Below are 22852 nucleotides of genomic sequence, written 5' to 3'. Positions count from 1 at the left end.
TAACTTGTGTTAAACAATCTCACTAGCGCTGACCCTTAGAATTTCTCTGGCGGCAAAGACAGCAACGTGTTACTTTCTGTTTCATAGCCTCCTAACTACGAGGAAAACACTTGGGATACCATCCAGGATATAACGCGGTAGAAACTAACAATAACCACTACGTGCAGTCTATCCTTCCGCACTGAAAACAAACAAACAAACAAAATATATATATATAATCATAAGTATTCTTTCCAAGGGGCTCAGGAAAGAAAGAAAAACAAGAGAGTCTACATGGATGGAGTTAGCAAACAGAGAGTGGGGATTGTAACCATGGCCCGACTTATTTTCTCTAATTCCCTGAAGTTGATTCCACACCTGGTTACGCCTTAAGGCATTTAGCAATATTCTCAATATCTAGACCAACAAAACTCTGAAGTAAGAAGGATTCCCAAGACAGTAGCAGTGGGAACAGAGCAGAGTTCAGAGAGCAAAGAGCAGATGGGAATGGAAGGTCTTGGCAGGGTGGCAGCCCATGAGACACAGAGGTAAGATCAGACAGATGTGACAGCAGCTGCTGGAGAGAACAAATAGGGAAGAGAAAAGCAATGGGAGAATGAGCTGTCATCATAGACAGAAATAAGGAGCGAGTGCAGCTAACAGCCATAGATGTGATTACCTTCGTAGCCTAAGCTTGCAGGCCAGGGAATCTGCATGCCAGTCTCCACTTGCTGAACGGCAGTTTTCTTTTGATCATCTTTGGTTTTAGGACACTTGAGGCATGAATGTGGCCAATGACTTGATACCCATGTGTGTTGTCAGCTGAGCCTTCAAGAGCCTCACCTTCCAGCTGGGGAGGGTTCTTCATTCCAAGGGAAGGCTCTAAACCCAACTCTGAAAATGAAACCACACCTAACAGTGTTCACTGTTATCCATGATCTTCTTGTGACTTTCTCTTCCACCCAAGAGGATCATCAGAGAAGGAAAGTGGCCTTGAACAAGAAAGTCCAAGGGGTAAAGGGAAGTCAAGGAAGACATTTTGGTATTTTATGCATTGTTGGTTTTTCATGCATCACCCAGTAATGACAAGATTGCCAGGAGGAAAAGGTGATCCCAATTGACAAACATATTCAAGAAATTTAGGATTAATAAACACAAGTAGCTTCCAGGTAGGCAAGGCAAAGGCAAGGAAGTCACACTGGATACAGGCTGTGTTTTGGGAGGGAGGAGACTCTAAAAATCAAGCAAAATCAACATTAAATGAACATATGAGAGAAAAGAATTGGAAAGACTAAACATGGGATATTGATGAAATGATCATACAGATATGTATACAGCATATATACACATTTTATTAAAAATACATGCCAAATATGCATAATGTACATGACAAATGACATAAATGCATATATTTATATATAAAAATCTATTGGAAGAAAGTATTACATAGGGATGTGGAGGATGTTGAATTAACATTATAATCACTAACACTATAATCTGGTCCATTGAAACTGGAAAAAAATTCAGAAATATAAGATGAATGAGAGAGAGAAGACATGGTGAGAAACAAATGCCCTATTAGACAGCAGGGAGAAGTCACCAGGTAAAGGGGAATGAAACAAAAGGCATTCACTCTGTCCTCTTGCCTGGAGCCTGGTTAGTGCTCTGGACTCCTGGGGAAGCCAGCAGGTGAGAGTGTTGGAGCCAGAGGGGTGAGTCCTGACTGGGAATCCATGGAGAAGCAAAAGAGAAATCAGTTTAAATACTCAAAGTTATCAGGGCATGTGTCAGGAACTACGCATCCCCCAACACTCAATGAGCATCTTTCATGTGTCCTCTCCACGGACCCAGATGTTGCTCATTACCTCACGTGACCCTCCTTCCTCCTGAGGACTTCGGTCTCCTTATTCCTCAGCTGAGGGCATCGCCTCACAGATGAACAGCAGGCAGCCCCAGGGGATCCAGGAGGAGATGTTGAGTGGAATGGAGAGTAGGATGAACACGACCCAGGGTTTTAAGGAAATCTGAGCAGAAGTGGATCCCTGGGAGAAGGAAACTGAGGACATGGCCGTGGACATGAGTGGAGATGACGAACTAAATGGAGTTTCATAAAAGAGACAGATTTGTACACTTTCCAAGAGAAGGTTGCCGTTTTATTCTTTTATTTCAAAACAAGGGGGGAAAAACAGAGCAAGAAACTGGGTATATCAGGAGACTGACTTGTGGGCCCAGGATTTGCACTTTTGCTGAATGTGCCTAATAGGTTGCTACTGAAAGTGCTCGATAGGGGAAAATTGACTTTAAAAGGGACACTGACAGGAAGAAAACTGGCAAAAGAGACTTTCTAAGAAAACACAGGAAGGGGGTCCCTAGAAAGTAGAGATCCTAACAGTTACTTCTCCTCAGTTGAAACAACGAATGTCAAGTCATTTCCTAAGTGCTAACTTACCAGAAAGATAACAGAATTAGATAACATCTATTCATAGATTTATTGAGCAATTTTAACTGAATTAGCCCTTTGGAAATTATCATAATTAATGTTATCAACAATGATTGAATGTAGATATTATTTTTCAAGTCTTTCAGATGACAGAACTGAGATGTAAATGCCAACACCACAAATGACTTGGCTGAGATGAATGAGTAAGGGTTAAATCCAGGACCTGAGAGCAGATTTGATCCTAAACCCCAGGCTCTTGCTCACCTCACTGGGCTGCAACATTGTGGATTTCTACTTGACTCTGAGGGAGCATGAAGAGACCCCATTGCCTCCTCCCCTCACAGCACCATGATCACCAACACCCGGATTAGAGCTTCCTGGTCCCCTTTCCTTCCCTACCTTGGAAGGGCCATTGCTTCCCAGGATCAGCGTTGGCTGTGAAGCTGCAGGTGGCGGAGGAAACGCCCCGCCTGGCTAAGCCATAGCCACTGTCAAACCCTTGATCCACCTGCAGTCGCAGACAATTGGGCACTGGGGTTCTCGGCTCCGGCTGTGCCTGTGAAGCCTGCACTTCTGACAGGTGGTGGCTCAAGTCTCCACTCCAAGGCCCGTAAGGACAGGCTGCCTGGGTGGGAACTGAAAGGAGAAGGGGCTTCAGTAGGAACGCTCTCAGTTTTCCCTTTGTTAATCATGCCCAGAACACCCATCTCTGGCATTTCCGCCTCTGAGGTAAAAGCCACCCAGTGGCCCAGGCCACAAAGACAGACATCATGTAAATGGGTGATGTCACTTCCTGTCTGTGACTGGGGATGCTGAGATGGAAGGCACCCAGGCTGGATGTCACTGAAGTGAAAATCCCCCACTTCAGCCTAGAGGGCTTTGGATTGGCTAACAAGGCCAAGCCAATTATTCTGTTATTGTTAATATCCATCCTGCAGCCTAGAAAGAATGTTCTAGAGAGCCTTCAGAGCATAGGAAATGCTGTTTTTCTCAACACACAGGAGTATAAGAACAGAGGAGGACTTAGAGCCTCCAGGCTTTGGGAAGGAACCATAGAAAAGGGTTTTGGGACACTGTAGACCAGCAGTCTCCAAACTTTTTGCCCCAGGGACTGGTTTCATGGAAGACAATTTTTCCTTCTATCAGGGGTGGGAGACGTGAGAAGAGGGAAGGATCATTTCGGAATGAAACTGTTCCCCTCAGATCATCAGACATTAATTAAATTCTCATAAGGAGCGCACAATCTAGATCCCTTTCATGCACAGTTCACAATAGGGTTTGTGCTTCTATGAGAATCTAATGTCACCGCTGATCTGACAGGAGGCAGGGCTCAGGCTGGAATGCTCCCTTGCCTGCCACTCATATCCTGCTGTGAAGCCTGGTGCCTAACAGGCCCAGGACAGGTAGTTGACCACAGCCCCAGGGGCTTGGGGCCCCCTGCAATAGACCAAATACTACATGAGTTGAACATTTTAGGGTTCTGGAACAGTTTGAATTTCCATTGCCTATAATGGTTTTGCCACCTGCCCACACATATACATCTTGTTGCCATATAATGGGTGTCCACAGCCATAAGCAATGTTGTAGAGAGACCAGTCCCCTCACGGACACTTAGGGGCCACAGGTATTACCAATCAGCGTGTGTGGTTCTGTAGGGAGATAACACTGAGCACAGTCCTCCTCTTACCCGCTCCTCCAGTGGGGCCCGGGCAGCACCCCTCAGAAAAATTATCGCCATTTCCACAGGAAGAGGAAATCACACTCACAGAAAGTGGACTAAGGAAAGACTTCCGGTGGCCTCACGCCAGTCCAGATCTGCCTCAGAAGAGGGACAGGGCCTGCAGGGCTTGATCCACGTTGCTGCAGGGCTCCTCTCTCTCCTCCCCTCTGCATATCCTCATTCTCATCAAGATTTCTCTAAGTTTTATTAAAAATGCCTTCCATGTATCTATTCTCCTTCATCTTCCTGAGAGCACAGACTCATCACTGATGCCTGACTTCATACACACCCCCAACTGCTCATCTCTGATTCTGCCATCTCCACACTAGCAATTATCTCTGCAATTTTATTGCCAAGAAGTCCTGTTCTTTCCATGTCCCTACTCTGCTTCTGAAACCTCTCTCTCTGCTGCTCACTGCATGACTCTCCCCACTCACCCTGCCTTTGTGCTCCTTCTAACTTCTGCCCCATGTTCCTATCCAGCATCACCTCCCATCCCTCCCTCATACAGACTCTTCCCTGGAGTCAGGCTGGCCCCTCCCTGGCGCAGCCCTGCATGGAGTGCTTTCCAGCTTCTGGGTCTTTGTCCCTGAGCCCTTCGCTCCACCTCATGTGGCCTCCTTAGTTGCTCAGGGCACAGTTTACTGATCATTAACCATCACTCAGGACACTCAATGCGACTTCATGATAGTTCATATTGGGCAGACGGGGAAACATCTCAAAAGGACAAATCTGGTTGGGGAAGGCTGGTCAAACCCAGACTTCCCATTCTTGTCCTCTGCATGTGTGATTTAGAATCAATGTCTAAGAATATTTTTAATTCTAAACACTTAATTTTGTTAGGTCCTTTTACCTCTCTTTCTCAGAATACTAAGTCTTCTTAAGCTTATACTTTTAATATTCTTTGCATTTTCAGAAGAAAACAAAAAACATCTCAAACTTCTGTAACACTGTACATATTATTAGCTGAGCAGGTGGGGAAAAGTCCTAATAAGTGATCAAGTTATGATTTAGATTGTATTCTCGCTGATTCTACTGTGACTTTCCCTGAAGCAAGAGGATGGGTGGAGCACATCAATTCTGGCACCACGACTGGGATCACAGCTGTGCACAGTACAGACTCTTCACAGGTTATCATCGGAACCCACACACAGATGCCTCCTGGTGTAATTGAGACAGTGCATTCATGCATCGCAGCCTGTCTGCATGGATGAATGTGGCCTCTCCTGGCCTATGTTTCATGATGCCCTGGCAGAGCCGGCCCATATCACAGGCGTCTCACTTCTGAGACATGTGTCTGAGCATTTCCCTTCCTCATCCTGGCAGCCTGGTCCTGACTGGGGTGTTCCTGAGACAAAGCCCAGTAACTTTACAAGGGCTCCAACACTGCCATGTTGAGAGCAGAAACGCAAGTGATACAAGGTAGGAACAGACCAGCACCTTTCACCCCTTGAGAAATTTTCCAGTAAGTACCTTCTGGAGTTGTAGGTCCCCCTGGGGGGACTGGAGGAACCACTGGTTCTGCTCACAAAGTGCACCAAGGTGTTTATCACTGGGTTACATGTGTCAGGGAATATAGGAGTTCTTTGTACAAGACCAGCAAATTTTCTGTTTCAGCTTGAAATCATTTCCAACAAATTTGCTACAAAGGGAAAAATCTTGAGCACCCATCCTAGCCAGTCTCTGAGAGATCCCACCGCAGAGAAATGAGAGCAACCACACCATGGAGTCAGGCAGACATGGGGCCCATGTTCTCACTGTGACTAGTCGGGGCATCCTGGGCAAGCGAAGGGACCTTGCTGAGCCTCAGCATCCTCAGCTCTAACATGGAGATGCCACTGCCCGCTTGGGAGTGCCTCTTGAGCACTGTATGGATTATAGCAAGGACAGAGCTTGCTTGGCCAAGGGCAAGGTGTACAACAGGTGGAAGGGTGATGTGTATTTTACTTCGTTTTATGAATTGCTGTGATCCTACAAAAGCCTTTGCTTCTTTGAAACTGAAGGAGAAATGAAACACAGGAAAGAGGATGGTTCCAGCAGGAAAGGTGCTTACTGAGCAAAATAGAATGGAAGACAAAAGTTTCAGTCACTACTCTCATTACAACATATTCAGATGGGGGACATCACAGAGTTACTTGCTCTTCTTACAAGAGTTTTGATGGGTAAAACTACTAACAATCCACATGAAATTCCCAGAATAATGGTATAAAAACCAGAATGAGTGAGAAGAAAATTGTTTTTTTTTTCCTTACACACCCTATGAAACTGCAACCTCAAGGGGCACTTGCTCACAGGAAGGGTTTGCTGGAGATCATGGGCATGAGAACCACTGCGCTTTGCTCATCAGTTAGGCCAGCACCTGACCAGGGACACTAGCTGTTGATGGTTTACATGAGAACATAGCACTGAGACAACACATGATTGAAACCACAAACCCACACATAAAAGAAACCACCGGGGCTCTACAGAGGATGCAAGCCATGGCCAGGCATGGAGGAAGGGACGCTAACTGCTTCAGTGGAGGGAAGCCACCTCAGAGGAGGTAGTAGAGAATCTGGCTTGAAACACAGGAATCATGAAACAGCCTCCAAAATAATGGGGGAAAACTGCCAGCACAGGTGGATGGCCAGAGAAGAGAGGAGGGCGCTGTGTGATGTGAAGCGTGCTGCTCAACATAATGTCTGAAAAGAGAGATGCCCTATCTTAAGGAATGAAGTCTGTTATACAAAATTCTCCAGGTGAGCTGTTGCGGCCAAGAGTATGCAGTGATCCCTCATCATTCCCCTCTCTGACCTGTTTTGATACCTACAGCCTGATCTTGTGAGAAGGAGTGAGTGACAGAGGAATCACCTGGCACAAGAGAAGGCGGTTCTACCCATTGAATGTCTGAGCTTAAAACTGGATCCAAGAACCAGATTCAAAACACTCTGAATTTACAGGGGCTGCCTGCAGCGATGATCCATCTCACCTGCACAAGTTACAGGAAACAGAATATATAGAGGCTGCCTGGGAGAATAGTAGAGCTTTGTGACCTTTGGGCTGGAGTATTCACAGGCTACATCCAGAGCAGAGCAGGTGAGCTGATCCTCCAATGAACACACGTGCTGCTGTAAGGCTGCTGGCAGTCAGACAGGTCAGGGGGAAGTGAAGGAATCAAGTAAACTTCATCCAGGGAGTCCTGCGGGGCGCCCTGCTCCTCTACCTCTAGCAGCTCTGAGCTCAGTCTGGTGGATGAAGAACACAGAAGATAAACACCAGAGGGAACAGAAACCACAGTGCCCAACTGGTTCTACAGAGAGTCTGACAGGAGATGCCAGAGGAAGCAAAAAACAGTCCCCTCAAGCAGAGAATGATCCTTCTCTGTCTCCAGCAGGAGAGAGAACAGTAGGAGCTCAGTGTCCTGGGTAGACAGTGAGCTGGAAAGGAAGGAGATGGAACGATTCCTGTGCCAAAGAGCTATGACATGGCACACGCAACAGGCCCCTGTGTCTTCGTAGACTGACAGACTTACTGGGACCTCAACATCTCTTGTTCTCAAAATTTTGGCATGATATGAATTATTTGTATTCACATTCCTGCTCTCAGATATTTGCAAATATAATGGCAAAGAGGCAGACATCAGATGAGCATCTCAAGTTCACTTTAAGCCAAAAAGGCAGAAAGGGAAACTGCAGAAAATGTGATTGATCAGTTCAACAAAGTCAACTGAATAAAGATTAGTACAATTTTGAAGGATTTAACAAGAGAAATAAATACAAATACAGGGGTAAAATGAAAAGAGGCAACTTTATTAATATTGTACCAATAATATTAATATTAACTAATAATCCTGTTTAATAATTATTCCACACTGATAATCTTAACATGACTAATATGGCGATTTCATGGTTGGCTGAATGAATGGATAGGTATGTTCCGTTTTCCCTGTATCTGGCATCTCCAGGTATCAACAATAAATTAAATGTCTGCAATTGCTCAAAGTTACCTGGGGCATGGTGGGTCTTGGTCTTCTTCTTCTTCTTGATTTTTTTCAATGTCTGCAACAAAGTGGACAGGGAGAGACACATTAAGTCTATTCCTCTATTCATGCAACAATCCACCATCAACCCTAAAGCAGGAACATCTGTCTCCTCAGCATGGGAAGAGAACTCTGTGAGAGACATACTCCAGGAGGCCTGAGGGCCAGACGTGATACAGATTCCTTGGTTTTCATCTCTGAACCTAACGGTGAAATGTCCCCTGTTCTGGTAGATCATTATCCCAGTATCATCTCTCCTGAGTTTGTGCCAACAGTTATGCAATATTTTCCCTAGCAATTCAAAGCAAACACCCAAAATAATTTCTGGAAAAAAAAAAACTGCAGTATTCAACCCTGTCTCATCAAATACCTAGCTTATTCACAAAGGTGAGGATTTTAGACACTGAAATTACAATGAGCGAGAAAATCAACAAACCCTTCAGTCAAAAATAAGTCTTTGGTTCTATAAAAAAACATTGGTTATTCATGGCATCAAAAAGTGACAAGGCTCAGTCCTGCTTCCAAAACCAAAACAAAAGGTAACAGACACATCAGTTAAAAAAGCAGACATTGAAGATACAAAGAATGGGGTTAGGTTAATTAAAACCAGGGTAACACCTTTGCATGAGCTGTACACAAAGATGACACCGACCTTGAACAGCTGTAGAAGCTCAGAGACTTGCCTACAAAATGAAATCCCTGAGGAACTTTGTAGCTACCTAGAGATATGTGGGTATATCTTTCAAATTAGAATGTCTGACAGACCACTCCCGGCATGTGCTGCATAGTTATGTGAACGTGTCACACCTAACTCGGGTCCAATGTCTTCAGACTGAGCACAGGTTGCCACTGCATGGTCTGAGAATAGAAATAGAGCAATGCCCACTGATCCATCCTATGTCTGGGCTTCCAAATGGAACTAGAGTTTCATTCAAACCTACATGTGCCTATAGGTCCTGCCTGTGGCAACATCTCTCAGTTCAGTAAGGGCTGCTCAGTGCAGGAATATGACCCCTATTCGGAAGACCAGGTGGAGCCTTATCACCTTCATAGTAAGGAACCTACTGATCACATGAAGAGCCAAGCCAACATGCTGTTCCTCCAATGAGTAAAAGGCACTTTTGTAGGGCTGGCATGAGTCAGGCAGTTCAAAATAACTGGAAGGAGTCGAATAACATCTATCCAGTGAGTACTGCAAGACTTCAGGCTCTTCCCCTTCCAGCAGCTCCCTGCTGAGCCTGGAGAAGTAGGAAAAACTAAAGAGTCAGCCAGGGAAAATCAGACACCATAGAGCCCCAGGTAGATTTCATGAGTAGCATAAGGAAGTGGTTATAAAAAGAAAAGGATAGATCCATTAATGAGGTAACAAATTATTGGCTATATGTTGGGACAGAACAGGGCCAAATGGAAAAGGATGAAAGAGAAAGACAGACAGTGAGAGAGACAGACAAAGAGAGAGAGAGAAAGAGAGCTCAGTGAATTGTCCAGGTGACACACTGATGAGGGAGTAACAGGACACTTTGAGTTAGTGCTCTAAGGACACACAGCATACAGTGATCATGAAAAGAATGCACTCAATAATTTTCCATAAAATGTGCTCAAGTTTCCATGCAGTCACCATGAGAATACAGCTTTTGAAGTATGGTCAACCTACGGTAAGTTAGTAAATGATAAGGGGAGGAAGAAATGGAAACCTAAATATCTACTGCCATGAAAATCAACAGCAATGGTTAGGAATAATTCAGGCTTGGTTGAAAAGATGTAATCGATATTGTCAGCCTGCTCTGTTTTCCCTGAACCAGGAGTCTCCAGGTGTCAACACAGAATTAGCTGTTCACAATTGCTCAAAGTTACCTGGGGCATGGTGGGCTTTCGTCTTCTTCCTCTTCTTGGTCCTTTTTAATTCCTGCAATACATTTAGACAGGGACAAAAAAAATAAGCCAATTCACCTACACCCATAACACTCTACTGTCTAATCCCCACACAGGGACCTCAGGCTCCTCAGCATGAGAACAGGACACTGTGAGAGACCTACTTCAGGAGGCCTGAAAGCCGGTCATGATAGAGGTTCTTTGGTTTGCATCGCTGAACCAAGGGTGAAATGTCCCTATTCTGCTAGATCGTTATCCCAGAATCATTTATCCCAAGTTTGTGGAAACAGTTATGCCTTACTTTTCCCATCAATGCAAAGCAAATGTCCCAGATTATTTCTAGAAGGAAAACTGCAGCATTCAGCCCTGTCTCATCAAATACCCAGCTTGTTAATGGTTGCAAGAATTTTAGAAGCTGAAATTAGAATGAAGGAGGAAACCTACAAACCCTTGAGTCAAAATCACAGTTCTGTGAATTTTTTACATCTGCCTGGGTCCAGTGTGCTAAGAGTGGGCTCGGGTTGCCACAGACATGGCTGGAGACTAGGAGTAGAGCCATGCTCACTGGCCCATCCTATGTCTGGGCTTCCAACTGGAACTAGAGTTTCCTTATAACCTACATACACCTATAGGTCCTCCCTGTGGCAGTGACATCTCTCAGCTCAGTAAGGGCCACTTGCAGCAGGAATATGACCCCTTCCGGAAGACCAGGTGGAGACCTATTACCTTCATAGTAAGGTACTCACTGTCCCCGCCAAGAACTAAGCCAACATGCTGTTTTTCCAATGAGTAAAAGGCACTTCTGTAGGGCTGGCATGAATCAGACAGTTCAAGATAACTGGAAGGAGTCGAATAACATCTATCCAGTGAGTACTGCAAGACTTCAGGCTCTTCCACTTCCAGCAGCTCCCTGCTGAGCCTGGAGAAGTAGGAAAAACTGAAGAGTAAGCCAGGGAAAATCAGACACCATAGAGCCCCAACTAGATTTCATGGGTAGCATAAGGAAGTGGTTACAAAAGAAAAAACATAGATCCATTAATGAGGTAACAAATTATTGCCTTTATGTAGGTATAGACCATGGCTGGGTAGTAAATGATGAAAGAGAAATACAGAGAGAGAGAGAAAGAGAGACAGACAAAGAGAGCTTAGTGAATTGTCCAGGTGACACACTGATGAGGGAGTTAAAGGACACTCTGAGTTAGTACCCTCAGGACACACAGTGAACAGTGATCATGAAAACAGTGGGCTCGATAATTTTGCATAAAATGCGCTCAAGTTTCCCTGCAGTCACCATGAGAATACAGCTTTTGAGGTATGGTCAACATTCACTAGGTTAGTAAATGATAAGGGTAGGAAAAAATGGAAACCTAAACATTTACTGCAATGAAAAGCAACAGCAATATTAGTAGGAGTAATTCAGGCTTGCTTGACAAGATGAAATCGTTATTTTCAGCATGTTCTGTTTTCCCTGGACTTGGCGTCTCCAGGTGTCAACACCAAATTAACTGTCCACAATTTCTCAGACTCACCTGGGACATGTTGCCTCTCAATCCTCCTTTTTCACTTGATCACACTGATGTCCTGCAAATAAATTCAGATGGGGCCTCTTACATTAAGCAGTTCCTCCTTGCACACAGCAACAATCCTCTGTCCAATCCTAACACAGGGACATCAGTCTTCTCAGTGTGAGAACAGGAGACTTTGAGAGAAATATACCAGGAGGCCTGAGGTCAAGTCTTGAGAGAACTGACTTGGTTCCTTTCATGAGCCTTGGGCAAAATTCCCCTGTTTTGGAATGTTATCTTCCCAGTGTGCTCTGTCCTAGGTGTGTGTACACAAATGAGCAATTTTTTTCCCCCAATAGATTGTAGGCAAATAGTTCTAACACCTCGTAGGAGAGATACTTCAATATTAAGCTTTCTGTCATCAAATACCCAGGATTTGATAGTTTACAATATTGTGGACACTGAGATTTGATGAAGGGGTGCAATGTACCAGCTCTTGAGTCAAAATTAGTCTTGGTTCTACACAGAAGCATCAGCTATTATGGCTTTTGTGAGTGAAAAGTCGGCTGTTTATGTAGAAAACATACCAGCAAGAAGATGGACAGCTGAGCTAAAACAAGCCAACTTAGAAGACACAGAAAATGGGGATGAATTCAGTGAAACCTGGGTCACATCTTCCACTGAGAGGTAGACAAAGGTGACACTGGCCTTGGGCAGGTAGAGAACCGCACAGACATGCTTGGGGAACGAAACTCATAAGGAACTTTGTAGCTGGCAAGAGACATTTAATTCAGATGAGCTGATCTGACAGACAACTCCTGGGCATGTACTGCAGAGCTTGGTGTGAGTTTGCTACACCTGCCTTGAGTTCAATGTCCTGACAGTCAGTCAAGGGTGCCATGGGCATGGCCTGAGACTAGGAAAAGAGCAAAGCTCACTGACCCACCCCGTGCCTGTGCTTCAGACTCAACTCCAGAGTGATTGAAATCTACACTGACACATAGGTTCAGCCCACAGTGATGGCAACTCTCAGCCCAACCAGGGGCACAAGGCCCAAAGATTATGGGGTCCACCTGGGACACGAACTGGAGCTTTATTACCTTCACAATGGAGTACTCACTGCCTATGTCAAGAGGCAAGCCGACTTGCTGTTCCTCTAATGAGGGAAAGGTGGTCTTGTAAGACTGGTACGAGGCAGACATGTCAGGAGGAACTGAGAGAGTCGAATAACCTTCATCCCAGGACTCCTGGGGGGCTTCCTCCTCTTCAGACTCCTGCAGATTCCTGATGAGCCAGGCAGGACAGAGATGACAGAAGATTAAACCAACAAAGATTAGACAACAAAACCTTTCAGCTGATCCAATGGGAAACAGAATCGAGTGATCACAAAAAGCAAAGGCATTTTTCCTTCAAGAGAAAAAAAGCTATCCTTCTAAATGCAGGGTGGAAAGTGACTGTCTTGGGGAGAGATTGAAAATGTGCAGGTCATGCTCAGTGCGTTTGCCACAGATGAGCCACTGCAGAGCACCCAGACTCTCCCTGTAAACTACCATCATGACTTGCAGCACAGAGAACTGACATAGGACTTCAACTACTTTGCATAAATTATGTTGAATTTTACATGCGTCATTCAAGTGAACAGAGCTCTTGAGGCAGTGCAGACATACAGCCTGTGTATTAAGGGCCTCCTTTTTCCAATATTTTGATATATGTTTATTTTCTGAATTTCTTCTCTTGCACAGATACTAGCAAACATACTAACAACAAATGGGCAGAAAGCATATGTGCATCTCTCCCTGGATTTAAACACGTGGGAGAGAACAGGCAACACAAAGAAATCCCTGTTTGGTCAGTTCACCTGGCTCATCTGATTGCAGGTTCCTATCTTGAGAGGACTACAAAATTAAAACCAATACAAGTGCCATGAATAGCCCACAACAGTGTTAATGAGGACAATTTGTAGCTGGGTGAGGAAGAAATCGTTCTATTCATCACTTCCTCGTTTTCCCTGGATCTGCAGTCTCCAAGTGTCACTACTGAAGTAACAGCCCACAATTCCACAGTGTTACCTGGGAGACACTGGCCCTTCTTCCTCTTCCTCATGATCACTTTGATTTTCTGTAAATAAATTCAGAGAAGCAGGTCACATTAAGCAAATCACACTTCACATATGACCAAATCAGTGTACAGTCGTAGCACAAGGACATAAATATTCTCAGTGCAAGAATATGGATTCTGATAGGAATGTTCTAGGGTGTCCTAGATTAAGTCTGATGTGAAGTAGATGAGCTTCCTTTCCAGACCCACAGGCCAAAATCTCCCTCTACGGGTAGGCCATAATGCCATATTCCCTGCCCGAGTCTATGCAAGTTAAACAAAATTTTTCCCAAAAAAATCTCCAAAAATTGGTCAAGCTACTTTCTGAGAGTGTTGCTGCAATACTGACTTATCTCACCAGATAACATGGTCATTGAATGTTTAAAGGCATCTATATATGAGACTGGACTGATGGATGAATTCTAACAACTCTGTCTTAAAAAATAATCTGCGATTTGGGAGGCCAAGGTGGATGGATCACTTGAGGCCAGGAGTTCGAGACCAGCCTGGCCAACATAGTGAAACTTTGTCTCTACTAAAAATATAAAAATTAGCCAGGCATGGTGGTGTGCACCTCTGGTCCCAGCTACTCAGGAGGCTGAGGCAGGAAAATTGCTTGAACCCAGGAGGCAGAGCTTGCAGTGAGCCAAGACTGTGCACTCCAGCTTGGGTGACAGAGTGAGACTGTCTCAAAAAAAAAAAAAAAAAAAAAAAAAATATCTGTGATGCTACAAAGAAACATTGGCCATTGATGGGGTGGAGAACTCAGGGCCCAGCCTATGGAGACATATCAGCAAGGTAAAGAATAAATGTTTCCATCCTGGTTTCAAGGTGACTGTGCAGCTAAGCAAGCTGACTTAAAGGAGATCAAGACGGAAGCTAAGAGCAGTAAAACTGGGGGAGCAATATCTCCAAATAAAAGGCAAGGCTGTCAGTTTCCTTAAAAAGGCATAAAAACTCCATGGATTTTGTTCAGGGACAGATGACATAATGACAGATGATGAGAGATATGGATCCAAGCTAGAAGGCTTGATAGATACCTCCTGTATACCTCCTGGACAAAGGTGACTATGAGTTTGTCCCAATTGCCTGGGGTCCATGACACTGGGGACAGGGAGACAGGGCTGAGGAGGAGAGGAAAACTCCCTAAATCACCTGATATCTGTGTTTAGTACCCCATCCTAATTTCTGATTCAAACCAATTTGTTTGTATAGAGCTCTTTTTCAGAGTTGATCTTCCTCAGCCTAGACAGAGGTATGAGGGGCAGAGAATATAGAGTCTACTTGGGAGAATGTGTAGAGCATCCTCCCATTCATCATGAGAGGATTCACTGTCTACAACCAGTGCAGAGTCGACTTTGTCTTCCTCAAATGTGATTTTGGTGTTTCTGTGTGGCTAGTTGGAGTCAGAAGGGCTGTGGCTATTTGAACAAGTGACAGCACATTCCTCCGGTGAGTCCTCAGGGACTTCCTTTTCTTCAGGCTTCAGCACCTCCCTGATGAGCCAGCGGGGAGAGAGATGACAAAAGATTAAACACAGAGAGATTGGACCCTCAATTGGACCCAGGGAGTCCTAGCCAGTTTTGACAGAGGCATAAGAGAATTGTCCCAAAAAGCAAACGGGTGGCTCCCTGTAAGAGGGAACAGGCACTCCTCCTCTCTCTGCAAGAGATTGTGGATGCCATGGGAACCAAAGAGGAAGGGAGCAGCTGGTGTTCGTTGCACTGGGAAGATAGGAGCTGAGGAGGACGGAGGCTCAGCTATCTCTGTGTGTGCAGACATGACACACACAGAGATACATACATGGAGAACCATAACAGCTGCTACACCGTGTGCCAAAGCTGGGTTGCATTTAAATACTGTGACCAAAGGAATACAGGCTCTTGAGCCACTGTAGGCTCCAGAAATGGTGTGCCTTCTGGGTCTTTTTTAAAAAATAATATTGTGAAATGTACAATTTTTTTCTAGGTACTTCTCTTGATGTTTACAGTTTCTAGAAACTTCCTAAATAATTCCTCTGCTTTTTACCTCTTTACTAATTTTTTGAGACACATTCTCGCTCTGTCACCCAGGCTGGTGTGCAGTGGCATGATCTCGGCTCACCGCAACCTCCGCCTCCTGGATTCAAGTGATTCTCCTGTCTCAGCCTCCCAGGTAGCTGGTACTACAGGTGTCCCCCACCACAGCTGACTAATTTTTGTATTTTTAGTAGAGATGAGATTTTCCCATGTTGGCCAGGCTGGTCTCAAACTGCTGACCTCAGGTGATCCACCCACCTTGGCCTCCCAATGTGCTGGGATTACAGGTGTGAGCCACCGTGCCTGGCCCACCTCTTTGCTATTTATCTTTCTTAACAAGAACCTGAAGACAATCATGTAGAAAGCAGCTTTGCATCTCCTCCTGGTTTTCATTACAGGAGAGAACAGTTCTCCTCTGTGAGTGCAGGAAGTCCCTAGGGCTGGTGACTTCATCCAGGGTCATGCTTACAAGGCCCATGAAGACAATGGACCAGGCCTATTTCCTTGTTGGGTGAGCACATGAAATCAGTGCACTCTGCAGCTTTCTTTATCCTGCATCTGGAATCTGTGACTACCTTCAACTCCCTCGTATTCTAAGACCTTTTCCATGGTTTATTCACCCACTACCCACTCCTGATTATTCAGTGTAACCTGGGGACAGGTGATTCTTGTACTTTATGAATCTCCTCATCTTTATCATTTTCACTATCACCTTCATCATTCTCTGCAAACAAATACAGAAGTTTCCATTTAGATATTCCTCACTTCACACACTGCAAGCACAGTGAGCTGTATGTGCACAGAGACATGAACATCTATGCATGGGTCAGCATTGGACTGAAAGCTCTCATGTTTTATCTTTAATAAAATGCCCTGGCATGGTTTCCTGATCCATCAGGCAATGCATTTCTGATCTGGAGGGCCACCATCAAGCTGTGGCCAAATATGGAAAAGACGTTTTGCTCCCCATATCACTGGAGGCTTGTCCAGCATCTTTCTGGACTTTGGCAGTGTCTCCCCCATCCTGTCACAGATCTGATTCCCAGGCACAGGCTCGGTGCCCTGTCACAGCTCTCACATTTAGAATCTATTTCTTTCTCTTAGGGGAGGACAAACAACCTTATCCCACCTTTCTTCATGCATTGGGAGACTTCACAAGCCCTCCAAGTTGGCTTCTGCTGTGTTATTCAGGGACATTCTCTCCATGGGGAGTGCTCCAGTTTGAAGCACTTCCTACCACCAAATGCCCCCACATCAAGTGCCTTCTCCAACACCACATGGTGAGGGGCTTCATCTCATTTTGAAAGGTAATCATAAGTGTTCCCATATTTGAATGCTGTATCTACCATTGAAGAGACAATTTGACCCCTTTGCAGGTTTAGACAAAGAAATCCAGAAAGGATAAATCAATCACTTACCCACAGTTACTAAGGACATTGCTGAAGATACAGCCTGGGAACCTTCATTCTTAGTCTTGGACTCTTTTTACTCTAACAACTTGCCTTCTGTCATAGCCTCCTGCCTGTCCTTTAAAACTGAATGGATATGGCCTCTTGCTCCAAAGACATGACTGTCAAGGAGGAGGAGACATTTGCAATACTGTGACCTCTAACCCCATGGACTTCTTACTTCTGTTCCTATCCAGGAAGTCCTGGTCATGTCATGGCCATATATGTTTAATGGAAAGAAACACCACCAATATAACTGTCATTGTGAAGGTATGGAGGTGTACAGTCTCTCATAAGCCTGGGCTTTGTGTCATCAGGGCCTGTGGTCACCTTACCTGGGCTGAGCTTGTGGACAAGGTGCTCTGCCAGCCTGCTCTCAGAGGTCCTTCCCCTGGGAGTTGTCAGAATCATCAGGAGTGAGGAGGACCTTGAGATGCTGATTCAGTGAGAGGAAGGCATCTCTCCCCTCCTGTAACATGTCCTGTAACTGGGCCAGCTCTCAGGTCTGAGAGTGAACAGAGACTTTATATTGCCTAAGGTGGAAGAGTAGAGAAAATTTAATAGTGGAAAGGGATGAGTGATCTGTTCTAATATTGCAACAAAGGAGCCCTCCATGCAGAAAGTCAGTACATGTTAAGGGAAAAGCCTGTGGCAAAGGAAAGAAAAATATATATATATATTTTTATTAAAAACAGGTCTTCCCCTCTGCAATAGAGAGAGAGAGAGCTCCAGGAAGATTTTTCAGCATTCCATTCATCTTTTTCTTCTGTAACCAAATGAGTTCCAAAAGGATTTTCCTTCGATTTCTCATTTTGGTTGTGGACATTTTCATGTTAAAATACACATAGTGCATTATTCAGTGACTGGACACAAAGCCGTGCACAGAAATGTGGCCAGGTACAACCGAAAAGATGAAAAAAGAAAAGAATGACAGGGTCGAGAAGGCAATATTGATTGAACAAATGAGAAGCCCAAGTCAGTCAGGAGGTGATTCTGACTAAGAGTAAATGCAGTGGTGATCGCACAGCATTTTGAGTATGCTAACTGCTGCTGGGTAGTTCACTTTCCTTTGGTTAATTTTGTGTTATGCAAATTTCACCTCAACAATTGCTTGTTTGAAAAAGAGAAAACGAGGCAACCCATAACTTACTATTATTGTTCTCTGTTTTATAAATATCTGTGTGACATGAGCCTGCCATGGCAATTCTTGCCCTTCCCCTGGCCCAGCTTAGCTCTTACTTCTCCCCGCTGAGCTGCTGTACAGAGATTCACACACCTGCCCACCTGCCTGCCCCCACGGGGCCCCCTCAGCTGATCTCCTCCGCTTGCCTGAGCTTCTCTGCCAGCTTCTCCTCCTTGAACTTCCGTTCATCCCTCAGCATAGATTTTATCAGGTCTTTGCACTCTTCATATTCTAAGACAGACACGCCTGCCTCAGTGGAAGGCTGGACATGCTGCTGTGGTCACTGCCTACAGGGCAGGAGGCAGGTCCATCCCAAGGACAAAACTGTCCCCAGTTCCAGGCTGTAGGCAGGGATGTCCACATCTTTACTCTTCAGCCTCCCGACTTTCTGGCATCTGATACTCTCCACTTAGATATAGGAAAAAAGATGCTCAGGGGCACATCAAGCAACTCAACAAGATGATTCACCTGGAAGGAGGCAGGGTCAGAATTCACGGCCCCTGAGGTCTGACTCTGAATCATGGGATGCTTTCCCAAGGCTTGCAGCCTCTCCTGCACTGGGGAATGAAGTGGTGATTTTCTGTACAGCTAGGAAGGCTTCTAGGGCTGTGAGACTGTGAAAGGAAAATATCCTGGGCCCTCAAAATCACTAAGGAAAACTCAAGCTGGGAACTGCTTGGGGCAAACCTGCCTCCCATTCTATTCAGTCACTCCTCTGCTCACTGAGATAGATACATATCTGATTTGCCTCCTTTGGAAAGGCTAATCACATACTCAAAATAATGTAACCATTTGTGTGTCACCTATCTGTGACCTGGAAGCTCCCTTCCCTGGTAGCTCCCTCTCCACTTTGAGTTTTCCTGCCTTTGCTTCAAGTTTTCCTGTCTTTCCAGACAGAACCAATTTACCTCTTTTTGATGTCTGACGTCTCCCAATGTATGAAACTAAGCTACGCCCCGACCACCTTGGGCACATGTCGTCAGGTCTTCCTGAGGCTATGTCCTGGCGCATCCTCAACCTTGGCAAAATAAACCTTCCAAATTAACTGAGACCTGTCTCAGATTTGTTGGGTTCACATTTTGGTAACCACCACTGGGGGATTCTGAGTGGAGATGCCCCTAACCTTTGACAAATGTGTCAGTGCTTGGTACCAGCATGAACTAACTTTATGGCTCAAGCCAATAGGACAATTTGCTGAGGTCTGAGAGCACCCCCTCCAGAGAATCCTTGATCTACCCAAATTTGGTCGAGATCTTAAATTTATTTTACTGTACAATTCTTCTTTTTCTGGAGTTTTGCTTGCTGTCAACAGGAAGGCAAGTTTTCCTGCTTCCATGACAATGGAATGCAGGTAACTGCTTTATGAAGTTCAAGCTTGCTTCTTCTAACAGGGAAGATGAGTTGTTTTTTCTGCTTCTAGGTGGTGGAGAGCAGTCTACAGCCTGAGACCAATCACTAGGTAAGAAACTGGTTTGGGATTGTATCTTGCAATTTCCTTTTAAACGACTAAAATAAGCATTTAACCAGCCGGTGTTAATTTCTGCTTACACTTAGAGTGCTCAGAAATCATATAATTTGGGTCTTCCTGCCTTTGCTTCAAGTTGTCCCGCCTTTCCAGACTGAACAAATGTACTTCTTACATACATTAATTGATGTCTCGTGACCACCTTGGGCACCGTCAGGTCTTCCTGAGGCTGTGTCCCGGGTGCATCCTCAACCTTGGCAAAATAAACTTTCTAAATTGACTGAGACCTGTCTCAGATTTTCTGTGTTCACAGGACTGATATATTTTTTTTTAACTGGGAATTTTAAGCACCAATATGTCCAAGATTTTAAAAATCATATCTGGATATACCTGCATAAAATATGAGGCATAAGACCATAAGGCCATGAAGGAGGCATGCCCAAATACTAATCAAGTTTCTGTTAAGTTAGAAACAGTAGAATGAAGAACTAATAGTGCTTACTCTGTGCCAACAACTGTTCCAGGAGGTTTACAAGCAATAGGTTGTATAATTCATTGCAGCAATTACTGAGGTAGGTATTATTATAACACCCATGAACAGATGAGGAAACTGAGGCACAGAGAAGACGAGCAACTTGGATGGAGCCCAGGAAACTGGCCCAAGGTTCCTGCTTTACACACTGCTACCTCCACAAAGTCTTGGGGGCTCTCTTTTTTCCTCTTTAGAAATAAGAGCCTGGGCCAGGTGCCGTGGCTCACACCTGTAATCCGAGCACTTTGGGAGGCCGAGGCGGGTGGATCACCTGAGGTCAGAAGTTCGAGAACAGCCTGACCAACATGGAGAAAACCCATCTCTACTAAAAATTCAAAAATTAACTGGGTATGATAGCGCATGCCTGTAATTTCAGCTGCTTCGGAGGCTGAGGCAGGAGAATTGCTTGAACCCAGGAGGCGGAGGTTGTGGTGAGTCGAGATTGGGCCACTGCAGTCCAGCCTGGGCAACAAACCAAAACTCCATCTCAAAAAAGAAAAAAAAGAGAGAAATAACAGCCTGTGCCCCAGAAAGCAGGACTTTCCTCTCACCAGGGTACTCCTTGCTCTTGATGCTGTCACTTACGGATACCGCAATTTCTATTAGGTGCAGACTCCTCTTTAAGCTACTTGGAGTTGGTACTGTGTGCTATCACCATGTTTCCACCAGGGTTCTCAGCATGGAACTTTGCCTATCAGGCCTCAACAGCCTGAATTGAATGGAAATTCATTAGTCCCAGATATGTAAAGCCACAGATTAGATGCTATTTGTCTGCAGGATCTTATATGGTACAGAAAGAATTCTCGTAAACACAATTTAGCCTCTTGCTGAGAAAAACAGGTGGTTCTGTTCCTATGTCAGACACCAATAACTGGTATTTTAACTCTAGTTCCACCCCACACCAAATTACAAACATGGAAAAGCTGCTGAATACTTTGTGCCTCTGTTTTCCATCTTTAAGAAAATGAGGTTAAAATACCCTCTTCTTTTTTCCTAGAAGCATGGAAAGGATAAAATTAATTTTGATTAAGAGAGCATTTCACCTCTCAGGGAGAAGATGGGTAATCATTCATCATTTTTGATACAGTGAACCTATAGAACTTACTGTACTTCTTCAGCTGGTTGGCCAGGGAGTAGGTAGTAGTTTGAGGTATAAGAAATTTCTCTTTGAGGTCTCAGAACTGCTGTTTGCCCTCTGCCAGCTGTAAGCGCAATTCTTGGTGGATTTCTAGGATGTTCATCTCTGCCCTTTCACTCGACAAAAGGCTGGCAGATACAGTCATGCTGACATTTGTGCCAGAAGAGGTAGAGCCACGGACTAGGGAGAAGAAACTCAAACACATAATGGGTTGAAAACTGGTGAAATCAAATAGGTTTGATCAGGACTGAGGGATGACAATAACTGGAATTGTTATCTTACCGCTGAGAAAACCTTGATCACTCCCCACAGCACTTTAGAGTCCTTAACCACAAAAACAGGGTCTGAGATGCCAGACATTTGAGCCAAAGGCACTGCCTGTAGCTCAGACTCTGATAAGAGTGAGGCAGATAGTGGCCAGCGTGCCAGGTAATGGCCTGCAGTTGCAATAACAGAATTAGGAGGAGGGAATGTCATGGAATCTTAGGAGCCCTGCATTACAGTTGCCCAGGCTTTGCTGAAACACAAGGTCCCTTGGTCTTACCTGAGGGTCAGCATTGAGGGGGACCATTTGTTCAGCAGTCATTCTCAGGATTTGTGTACTTTTGTGACAACGCCACAGACCCATCTCTTTCCCAATACATCTAAGCATATTCCTCGTTTCTAAGCATATTGTTCGTTTCTTATGTGTACCAGTCAGAAACAGTTTCCCAATGGGTTATATTTTCTTAATGGTAGTCATGAAGTCACCACACCTTCTCTTTCAGTTAAAACAGATCTGAAGGCTTTTCCACAAGTGAAAGATATCAAACTGTTAGACTGCTATGATATTCTCAGGGTCTTCTGCAGTTTTTTTCTGTATCCACTAAAAAGTGAATGAATAATTCATTTTTTAAAAATGTTTTCTTTTCTGTCTCAGTATTCTTCTTGCTGCATCTCATAGTCAGGTTGATTTCTATTCTCTTACTGGATCGGAATTTTGGCTTTCCATTGCACTTAAGACAAGTTTGACATCATTATCTTCAAAGTTTTTCTTCTATGCGTGGGTTGATTTGTTTTCTAATGTCAGTGAACACTACATTTTATACTTGTCACTTATCGATGTCATTCTAGTCCCACAAGAGCTCTTTTCAAGGTATCAAGTAATCCAGATTATTTATACATATATCTCCTGAAAACATGTGTGACCATCTGTCTTGGGAAGTTTTGTAAACCTGATACTATTTTGTTGTTTTCATTCAGTTCAGTTTTCCCGTATAATGAACAGAACAGGGTTGTGAGCAGTTCTTATGGAGCATCGTTTGACATATATATTTTTTCTGAGTTTGTCTAACACCATTGAAGTGTGGTTGCATTCCACTAACAGAACATGGCAAGATTAAGGGGGCAAGACATGGTTAGGGTTGGTTGGTGCTCCTCAGTGTTTCTGTGCAGTAG

At 44.5% G+C, this 22852-nt stretch overlaps 1 pseudogene; it reads right to left on the bottom strand.

Moving 5' to 3' along the window:
* Nucleotides 1-323: 323 nt before the first annotated feature.
* On the bottom strand, nucleotides 324-22089 carry LOC103247227 (NBPF family member NBPF4-like; annotated as a pseudogene).
* Nucleotides 22090-22852: the final 763 nt, after the last annotated feature.

Source organism: Chlorocebus sabaeus, chromosome 20 (genome assembly GCF_047675955.1).
Source record: "Chlorocebus sabaeus isolate Y175 chromosome 20, mChlSab1.0.hap1, whole genome shotgun sequence".
NCBI lineage: Eukaryota > Metazoa > Chordata > Mammalia > Primates > Cercopithecidae > Chlorocebus > Chlorocebus sabaeus.
Note: the sequence above shows the minus strand (reverse complement) of the source record. Positions and strands in the feature narration are given on the sequence as shown.